We start from the raw sequence: 10,668 nt of genomic DNA on the forward strand, positions 1-10,668 counted from the left end.
ATCCTGTGGTTGATTTCAAGCTTCATCGCACTGTGGTCTGAAAGTATGCATGGTATGATTTCAATTCTTGTATACTTATGAAGGGCTGTCTTGTGTCCCAGTATGTGATCTATCTTGGAGAATGTTCCATGTGCACTCGAGAAGAAAGTATATTCTGTTGCTTTGGGATGCAGAGTTCTAAATATATCTGTCAAGTCCATCTGATCCAATGTATCATTCAGGGCCCTTGTTTCTTTATTGACCGTGTGTCTAGATGATCTATCCATTTCTGTAAGTGGGGTGTTAAAGTCCCCTGCAATTGCCACATTCTTATCAATAAGGTTGCTTATGTTTGTGAGTAATTGTGTTATATATTTGGGGGCTCCTGTATTCGGAGCATAGACATTTATAATTGTTAGCTCTTCCTGATGGACAGACCCTGTGATTATTATATAATGCCCTTCTTCATCTCTTGTACAGCCTTTGATTTAAAGTCTAGTTTGTCTGATATAAGTATGGCTACTCCAGCTTTCTTTTGGCTTCCAGTAGCATGATAAATAGTTCTCCATCCCCTCACTCTCAATCTGAAGGTGTCCTCAGGTCTAAAATGAGTGTCTTGTAGACAGCAAATAGATGGGTCTTGTTTTTTTATCCATTCTGATACCCTATGTCTTTTGGTTGGCTCATTTAGTCCATTTACATTCAGTGTTATTACAGAAAGATATGGGTTTAGAGTCATTGTGATGTCCGTAGGTTTCATGCTTGTAGCGATGACTCTGGTACTTTGTCTCACAGGATCCCCCTTAGGATCTCTTGTAGGGCTGGTTTAGTGGTGACGAATTCCTTCAGTTTTTGTTTGGGAAGACCTTTATCTCTCCTTCTATTCTAAATGACAGACTTGCTGGATAAAGGATTCTCGGCTGCCTATTTTTTCTGTTCATCACATTGAAGATCTCCTGCCATTCCTTTCTGGCCTGCCAAGTTTCAGTAGAGAGATCAGTCACGAGTCTTATAGGTCCCCCTTTATATGGTAGAGCACGTTTATCTCTAGCTGCTTTCAGAAGTTTCTCTTTATCCTTGTATTTTGCCAGTTTCACTATGATATGTCGTGCAGAAGATCGATTCAAGTTACGTCTGAAGGGAGTTCTCTGTGCCTCTTGGATTTCAATGCCTTTTTCCTTCCCCAGATCCGGGAAGTTCTCAGCTATTATTTCTTCAAGTACACCTTCAGCACCTTTCCCTCTCTCTTCCTCCTCTGGAATACCAATTATGCGTAGATTATTTCTCTTTAGTGCATCACTTAGTTCTCTAATTTTCCCCTTGTACTCCTGGATTTTTTTATCTTTTTCTCAGCTTCTTCTTTGTCCATAATTTTATCTTCTAGTTCACCTATTCTCTCCTCTGCCTCTTCAATCCGAGCCATAGTTGTCTCCATTTTATTTTGCAGTTCATTGATCGCATTTTTTAGCTCCTCCTGCCTGTTCCTTAGTCCCTTGATCTCTGTAGCAAGAGATTCTCTGCTGTCCTTTATACTGTTTTCAAGCCCAGTGATCAATTTTATGACTATTATTCTAAATTCACTTTCTGTTATATTGTTTAAATCATTTTTGATCAGTTTGTTAGCTGTTGTTATTTCCTGGACGTTTTTCTGAGGGGAATTCTTCCGTTTCGTCATTTTGGATAGTCCCTGGAGTGGTGCAGGACTGCAGGGCACTTCCCCTGTGCTGTCTTGAATAACTTGCGTTGGTGGGCAGGGCCGCAGTCAGACCTGAATCTGCCCCAGGCCACCGCTGGGGCCACAGCCAGACTGGTGTGTGCCTTCTCTTCCCCTGAGCAGTTGTTGTTTTTTTTTTAAACATTCTATTTGTTGATGTTTTATAGGAAAAATGATTTTGTATATTGCTTTTATAGCTAGGAAATTTGTTAAACTATCTTTTTAATTCCAATAATTTCTCTGCATTTTCTTGATTTTATACATATATAACCATAACATCAGCAAATGACAGTTGTTTCTTCCATTCCAAACCAAATATCTTTATATAAATATATTACACAGATATAGCCTTACTGTGCTGACAAAGATTTCTAGTCTACAGCTGAATATAATGGTGACAAATATAATGGTGAAAGTCGACATCACTGTCTTCTTCCTGATTCCAAAGGAAAAGTTTCAGTATTTCAATAACAATTATATTTACCAAAGACTTCATGCTCTACCACAAGGGTCAGCAAACCACAGCCTGTAGGCCAAACCAGGACCACTGTCTGTTTTTGTACAGTCTGGAAAGGTAAGAATGGTTTTTACATTTTTAAATGGTTGGGACAAAAATTTTAAATGACACGTTTTGAGATATGAGAGAATTCTAAGAAATTCAAATTTCAGTGTCTGTAAATCAAGTTTCATGGAAACACAGCCACACTTTTTGTTTACATGGCTGCTTTCATACTGCAGAGGCAGAGTGGAGTTGTTGCCAAAGGAACGGCAGATGGTATGTGACGTTCATATCACTTTGTACTGCCCCTTCCATGCACTACAAATTGCAGTGACAGAGTTACAAGTTGACAGAATTTCAGTGCTAGGTGTATTAATCACATATACCCATTGTGTCAAAACAAGAAGAAAAAGAGAAAAGTGAACTTCACAGGTTGCGTTTTTAAGGCACAGTGGAGCATGAATTATATCGTTACTGATTTAGATGGTACAGCACTGTATTCTGCAATAACACTATAGCTGCTCTAAAAAAACACAAATACAGATTAACATTACTGGACTAAGTACTCATCATGGTATCTTTGACTCACAGGAAAGCAATGATTAGAAAAATTCAAATTTAAAAATTAAAATGTGATGTCAACAAAAGTTAAGTTTCTAAGTGGCTTGTTAGCCAAACAAGGAAAGCTGTTTCTTGGTAATGGATTAATTATATTATTTTATTTATTTATTTAAAAAAAATTTTTTTTTCAACGTTTATTTATTTTTGGGACAGAGAGAGACAGAGCATGAATGGGTGAGGGGCAGAGAGAGAGGGAGACACAGAATCGGAAACAGGCTCCAGGCTCTGAGCCATCAGCCCAGAGCCCGACGCGGGGCTCGAACTCACAGACTGCGAGATCGTGACCTGGCTGATGTCGGACGCTTAACCGACTGCGCCACCCAGGCGCCCCCTAATTATATTATTTTAAATTGCAGTGGCTAAAGAAATGTGTCCAGAGAAAATAAATTTAAGGTTATTAGCTTTTAGGTCAGAAGAGTTTCTCAAAGAGTTGAAGGTGTTGGAAAAACCACCAACAGTTAACTAAAAACAAGACAATGTTCAGTGGTTTCCCTGAATTCTGGTGAGTCAACAGATGTTAACAATACTACTCGGTTATTTATTTGAAGAGTCAATGCCAAGTTTGAAGCAATGAAAAATTAGTTTCTGTCGCTAGTCGGTGTGGAACAACCGCAAGCTAGAATGTTTTCAAAGACGTAAGTGAAAAAGCACTAAACCAATACAATGTAAAGTGGCATTAGATGGGGCTGAAAAACATGGATAGAAAAAAATAGCCGTGGCAAACTTACAAAGCCTATTAAAATGTAAGGTTTTGTTCAAAAAGCCTACAATTATTCACTGTTTTTTTTTTAAGTTTATTTATTTTGAGAGAGAGAGAGAATATCCCAAGCAGGCTCTGTGCTTTGAGTGCGGAGCTGGAGGCACGGCTTGATCCCATGTTGTGAGAATCACCAAACCAAAAGTCAGATGTTCAACTGAGCAACCTGAGCCACCCAGGCACCCCTCACTATATTATTCTTTAGCAAGTATTTTGCAAACAAAACAACAAAAAAAACTGAATCATGTTTTGAACCAATAGTTCTGAAGTTTTGTCAGGAACAGAAGCTCAAAATCCTAACTTGCTGTACCACACAGCAGTTAATGGCTTAATTAACAGTGGTAAAGTATTATTATGCTATTTTGATCTCAGAGTCTAGAATGAAATTTTTCAGAACCAGAAATGCCCTCAATTACTATTATAAAAACTTAACAGCTTTGGAAATTAGCTTTCACTGAAGATTTGATGCTGTTTCTTAATGAATTCAATCTAAAGTTACAATGTAAAAGAAGCAATTTTATGTAAAACATGCCATGGTAAAGTTATTTTGACAGTAACTAATGTTGTTTGAATAACATCATCAAGCAGCTTTATACTACTCTTCCTGTGCTATCAAAACTTGAAACAAGATCTCTATTCCCACACAAATTACAGGGGATATTTTTTTCAGAGGTGTTTTAGCAGAGTATGCTGGCCTACATTCCATGGGTGTGCCTTGAGGTTTTTTTTCTTTTTCTTTTTTTAAATGTATTTATTTAAACTCAAGTTAGTTAACATACAGTGTAGTATTGGTTTCAGGAGTAGAACCTAGTGATTCATCCCTTATATATAACACCCAGTGTTCATGCCAACAAGTGTCCTCCTTAATGCCTATCACCCATTTAGCCCATCCCCCTACCCACCACCTCTCCAGCAACCCTCAGTTTATTCTCTGTATTTACGAACCTCTTATGGTTTGCTTCCTGTTTTTATCTTATTTTGCCTTCCCTTCCCCTATGTTCATAATGTTTTGTTTCTTAAATTCCGTATATGAGTGAAATCATATGGGATCTGTCTTTCTCTAACTTATTTCACTTAGCATAAAACATTCTAGCTCCATCCACGTCATTGCAAATGGCAAGATTTCATTCTTTTTGAACGGGCCCTGGGTCTTGACATCTGCCCCCATGCCCTAGGAGAAAGCTACAAAGGTCAAGTTCAGTCAAAGGAAGACAAATGCCCTCAAGGCAAAGTGGCATTGGCCTGCTTGTGCTCCTAAATTCCCATTTTCTTTCACGATTTGGATAATAGTTCTTTAATATCTTGACTATTCCTTGAAGATTTTACATTTTAACCAACATTTTTAGTTGTTTTCAATGCAAGAGATCCTTCCCAATAACTTCCCCAACAAAATAGAAACCGAAGACTGAGCAATTACTTCTAAAGGACAAGCTGCCTTTTTTCCAACAGTTATGCAACTGGTAATAGCAGTTCTCCTAAAATGAATTATAAGATAGTTCCTAACAAAGCACATGGGTAAGTGTAATCCCACACTAAATTTCCAGGTGGACACAGAGCTATGGCATTTCCCATCCACAGAGAACTGAGTAGCGCAATGACAGCAAAAAACAGGATGGATTAACACTGTTATCTAGAATGATTAGGTTGCATATTCCACTTTATTTCTTATACTGAAGTAAATTTTACACAGGTTAGCAGTTAAACATACAAAATAAAGCCATTAAAACACAGAAGCATATACTGAAAACTTTTTTAACTTTGCAGATTTCTCGATGGTAGAAAACTCAGAAATCATAAAAGAAAATATTGTTCAGTTCATAAAATAACAAAAAAAACCCATTTGTGTGGCAAAAAACCTAAGCAAAGTAAAAAGCAAGTAACAAATTGGTGAAAATTATTTTCAACTTACATCAGAAACAGTTAATATCTATAACATATAAAAAACTGCTAACTATAAAGGAGGAAATAATCTACAATCCTACAAAAAATGATAAGAAATGTGAATAGATTACACAAAGGATTCCAGGGAACCAACAATGTTTTAAACTAGTAAATGAGAAAGAATTAAGCACTTTCCTGTTTTCTTGTACAAATTATACCCAAGATAACCCAATAGTTGATGAGGAGAAATTCTTTTTATAGAGATAGGATACCTAACTAATGACTATGAGTGATGAAGTTAAAATACCATATCTGAAACTCTTAATAAAAGATCTAGGTCGTGGATTTTTCACAGGTGCAATACTGCCCCAAAGGGACTAAAAATGATTATTTTTTATTTGTTTCAAGCTTTTAAATTCTAGTTAATATATAGTGTAATACTGGTTTCAGAGGTAGAATTTAGTAATTCTTCACTTACATGTAACACCGAGTGCTCTTCACAAGTGCCCTTAGTGCCCACTAAGCACTGGCATCCTCTGCCTTCCTCTGCCCACCTCCCCTCCAGCAACCCTCAGTTTGTTCTCTATAGTTAAGGGTCTCTTATGGTTTGCCTCCCTCTCTTTTTTCCCTTTTTTCCTCCTTCCTCTATGTTCATCTGTTTTTTTTCTTAAATTCCACATGAGTGAAATCATATGGTATTTCTCTTTCTCTGACTTGTTTTGCTTCACATAATGCACTCTAGCTCCACCCACATCATTGCAAATGGCAAGATTTCATTCCTTTTGATAGCTGAATAATATTGGTGTGCACGCACGCACGTTTGTGTATATACCATATCTTCTCTATCCATTTATCAGATGAACATTTTGGCTCTTTCCATAATTTGCCTATTGTTGATAGTGCTGCTACAGACATTGGAGTGCACGTGTCCCTTCAAATCAGTATTTTTGTATCCTTTGGATAAATACCTAGTAGTACAATTGCTGGGTCATAGGGTAGTTCTATTTTTAACTTTTTGAGGAAATGCCATACTATTTTCTACAGTGACTGCACCAGTTTGCATTCCCACCAAGAGTGTAAGAAGGTTCCCAAGGGGGCTAAAAATTAGTCCTTAGGAATGAAAATTTTAAATAGTATAATGGTTTGTGGCTCTCTAATGGGCCAAAATACAAAAACAGAGATGTACTTTTTGTGGTGTTAAAATTTCACATGAAGGGGGTATAATCTGGGGAAAAAATATCTAAAAATTCTCATTAGGAAAACAATTCAAAAAAGGTTGAGAAACAGTGAAGTAGATAATAACCATAAATGGCTGCTAAAATGATTTAAAAAAGAGAATACACATTAGATACCACCAAACAGGGATACACGTTACCATCTAGGAAATATTCTTGGTTAAAATTTGTAACTGCATCTCGTCAAATCTCTAGACCTACTTATCAGTTTATACAATAAAGGGAAGAGAGAATGTATTAAAATACAGTGAGTGTGCAAGTTGGCCAAATCCAGAATGTGGGGAGCTCTGGAAGGTGAATACTTAGTTTCTTCAACAAATAACTTAAGAATAAAAAGGGGGAGGAAGGATGGAAGCTACAGAAAAAGATTTAAAGGACATATCGACAACCAGGCACCCCAAGTTAAACCACAAATTTCTGATATCAGGTCCTGGTTAAGACATGAGAATTTGCATTTCTTATAAGGAATATTGATGCTGCTAGTCCAAGAACCACACTTTGAGAACCACTATCATAGACCATCTGCTAATTTCTTTCAAATATAGACAGATGTGAGATATTTTAAAGTAATTAGAGAAAAACCAATGAGCTAATAGAAAATAGGCAAAGAACTTGAACAGACAGGTCAGAGAAAAGGAAATACAAATGTCCTCTAAACATAAGTAAACATACTCAACACCTCTCAATATGAGAGAAATGAGTGTTTTCACAGCATAACAAAAGATCATTTCATACCTTTTGGGATAATCAGTGCTGCCATGGGTATGGGAAAACAGGCACTGCCATACGTTATATGGCATATATATGGTTATATACATACGTTTTCACACAGCATTCCTTTGGGTCCTTAGAGTTAGGCTCCAAGGAAGGTCCATATACTACAGTTGTTGATATGTCCTTTAAATCTTTTTCTGTAGCTTCCTTCCTCCCTCCCCCCTTTTTATTCTTAAGTTATTGAAAAAACTAAGTATTTGCTTTTCAGAGCTCCCCACATTCTGGATTTGGCTAACTTGCACACTCACTGTATTTTAATACATTATCTCTTCTGTTTATTGTATACACAGGTATATAAATGGTTATTGCCTCTATATAAGACATTATCTATCAAAATTTAAAATGCATACATCATTTGAACACTAAGAAGTTCCACAGAGATATGCATGTTTACACATGTACAAAATAGCATAGTAAAAGGACATTCATTGCAAGCACTGTATTTAATAGCACAAAACTGGAAGAACCTAAATTCTCATCAATAATGGACTAGGAAGATGGTAGAAGGATCCTAAGCTTACCTCCTCACATGTATACACGGAGGCAACAGCTACATGTAATACAATTCACTCTGAAGATAACCTTAAGATTAACAGGACAGATTGACTATAGCTAAAGACATAAAGTAGCAGTCAAAACAGGAATGGTAGGGGGAGCAGAGACATAGTCGGGTACCACACCCCTAGCACAACAAACTACAAGCAGGAGGGATATTCCAGGTACAGAGATCCACCCTGAGGACCAAGGGGATCAAGCCCCACATCGAGTACCCCAGGCCCTTGGTATGTGTGGTAGAAAGATGAGTTCCTATAACATCTGGCTTTGAAAGTAAGTGGGGCTTAATTCCAGCAGCTTTGAAAATCAGCAAGACTTTACTCCAGGAGAGTCAGATGGCTACAGGGAATTAAGACTTTGCTCTGCAAGGGACCAGCACACTTCATCACTTGGTCAGAGACCCAGCACAGAAGTAGCAGTTTGAAAAGCACCGGGGTTTATTTATATCTGAAAGAGATTTACTGACTAATTTTAGGGTGCGTGCTGGAGGGGCAGGAATCTGTAGAAGCTTTCTCTGGGAAAAGAAGTGCTAGCGAGTACCATCTTCTTGCTCTCCTTCAGCCTGATACTCTGTATCTATCTTGCTAGCACCCCTTGCCCTGCAGCAGGGTTCCCCTGTGGACTCACCTCACCCAACTTACCTGCTCCTATAGGTGCCCCGATGAAGTGACTCCTACTCCACCATTCCTGGTGAGCAGCCTCAGCCAGGGCTGATGTCTCCCCAAAGTGACAACCACCCTGCCACACCTGGTGGGGAGCCTAGGCCAGACAACTACCCCTCCAAAATGACTCTTGCATCAGAGAAGGGGAGGCAGCCCCACCCAAACAGCATTCCCAGATCCACTGTGGCCCAATCACAATAACAGGGTGCACATGGCTCACACAGGGCACACTTCTGGGTCTGGTTCTGGTGACTGGGAGGGACTGCACTACTGGGCCCTGAAGGACACCTTCTACATAAGGTCATTATGTAGATCAGGAAAAATCAGGAAACGTAGCTCAACTACCTAATACACACAAATAAACTCAGGTCAGACAAAATGAGGAGACAAAGGATGAATATGTCCCAAAATGAAAGAGTTAAGACAAAACCTCAGAAAAAGAACTAAACAAAATGGAAGAAAGCAATCTACCTGATAAAGAGTTCAAACTAATGCTCATAAGGATGTTCACCAGACTTGAGTGAAGACTGGATGAACTTATTGAGAACTGGACCACTTTTTCTACCGTATACAAAAATTAGCTCAAAATGTATTAAAGGCCAAATATAAAACCTGAAACCATAAAACTCTGAAAAGAAAACACAGGAAGTAAATTTGGCCTTGGACATCAGCCTTAGCAATATTTTTCTGGATCTGTCTCCTCAGGCAAGGGAAGCAAAAATAAAAACAAAAAATAAACAATTGGGACTACATCAAAAAAGCTTTTGCACAGTGAAGCCATCAACAAAACAAAAAGGCAACCTACTGAATGGGAGGAAATATTTATAAAAGATATATCCAATAAGGGGTTAATATTTTAAAAATATAAAGAATTCATATAACTCAACACCAAAAGAAATCCAATTTAAAGCTGGACAGAAGACCTAAATAGACATTTTCCCAGAGAAGACTTGCAGATGGCCAACAGACACATGGAAAGATGGTCAGCATCACTCATCACCAGGGAAATGCAAATCAAAACCACAATAACATAATCACCCCACCCTTGTCAGAATGGCTAGTGTCTAACGACAAGAAATAACAAGTCTTAGTGAGGATGTGGACAAAAGGAACTCTTGTGTCTTACTCGTGGGAGGGTAAATTGGTACAGCCAATAAGGAAGCAATATGGATAGTTCCCCCCAAAATTAATATTAATACCATATAAGCCAGTAACTGCACTTCTGGGTACTGACTCAAAAAACCAAAACCAATAATTCAACAATATACATATATTCCCATGTTCATTGCTGCATTATTTATAACAGCCAAGATATGGAAACAATCTTAAGTACTCATCAACATACTAATGTATAAAATTGGCAAAGAAAAAGTCAAACTTCTACTCTTCACAGATGCCATGGTACTCTACATGGAAAATGCAAAAGACTCCATCAAAAAACTGCTAGAACTGGCACATGAATTCAGCAGAGTCGCAGGATATAAAATCAACGTATAGAAACTGCTGCATTTCTATACACCAGTAACGAAGCAGCAGAAACAGAAACCAAGGAATCGATCCCATTCACTTTTTTAAAGATTAGTTATTTGTGGGGCACCTGGGTGGCGCAGTCGGTTAAGCGTCCGACTTCAGCCAGGTCACGATCTCGCGGTCCGTGAGTTCGAGCCCCGCGTCGGGCTCTGGGCTGATGGCTCAGAGCCTGGAGCCTGTTTCCGATTCTGTGTCTCCCTCTCTCTCTGCCCCTCCCCCGTTCATGCTCTGTCTCTCTCTGTCCCAAAAATAAACGTTGAAAAAAAAAATTTTAAAGATTAGTTATTTGAAAAAGGGCATGCAAGTGGGGAAAGGACAGAGAATGGGAGAGAATCCCATGCAGACTCCACACCATCAACGTGAAGTCCAATGTGGGGCTTGAACTCACACACTGTAAGACCAGACCCGAGATGAAGTCAGACACTTAACCAACTGAGCCACTGAGGCATCCCTCTATCCCA

The 10,668-nt window shown here is 38.5% G+C and overlaps 1 protein-coding gene across 12 annotated transcripts in view; it reads right to left on the bottom strand.

Moving 5' to 3' along the window:
- Positions 1–10,668, bottom strand: part of EML5 (EMAP like 5) — a 181,420-nt gene that overhangs the window by 124,481 nt on the left and 46,271 nt on the right. The window lies entirely within an intron of this gene.

This window comes from Herpailurus yagouaroundi, unplaced genomic scaffold (assembly GCF_014898765.1).
Source record: "Herpailurus yagouaroundi ecotype Mexico unplaced genomic scaffold, PumYag 141, whole genome shotgun sequence".
Taxonomy (NCBI): domain Eukaryota; kingdom Metazoa; phylum Chordata; class Mammalia; order Carnivora; family Felidae; genus Herpailurus; species Herpailurus yagouaroundi.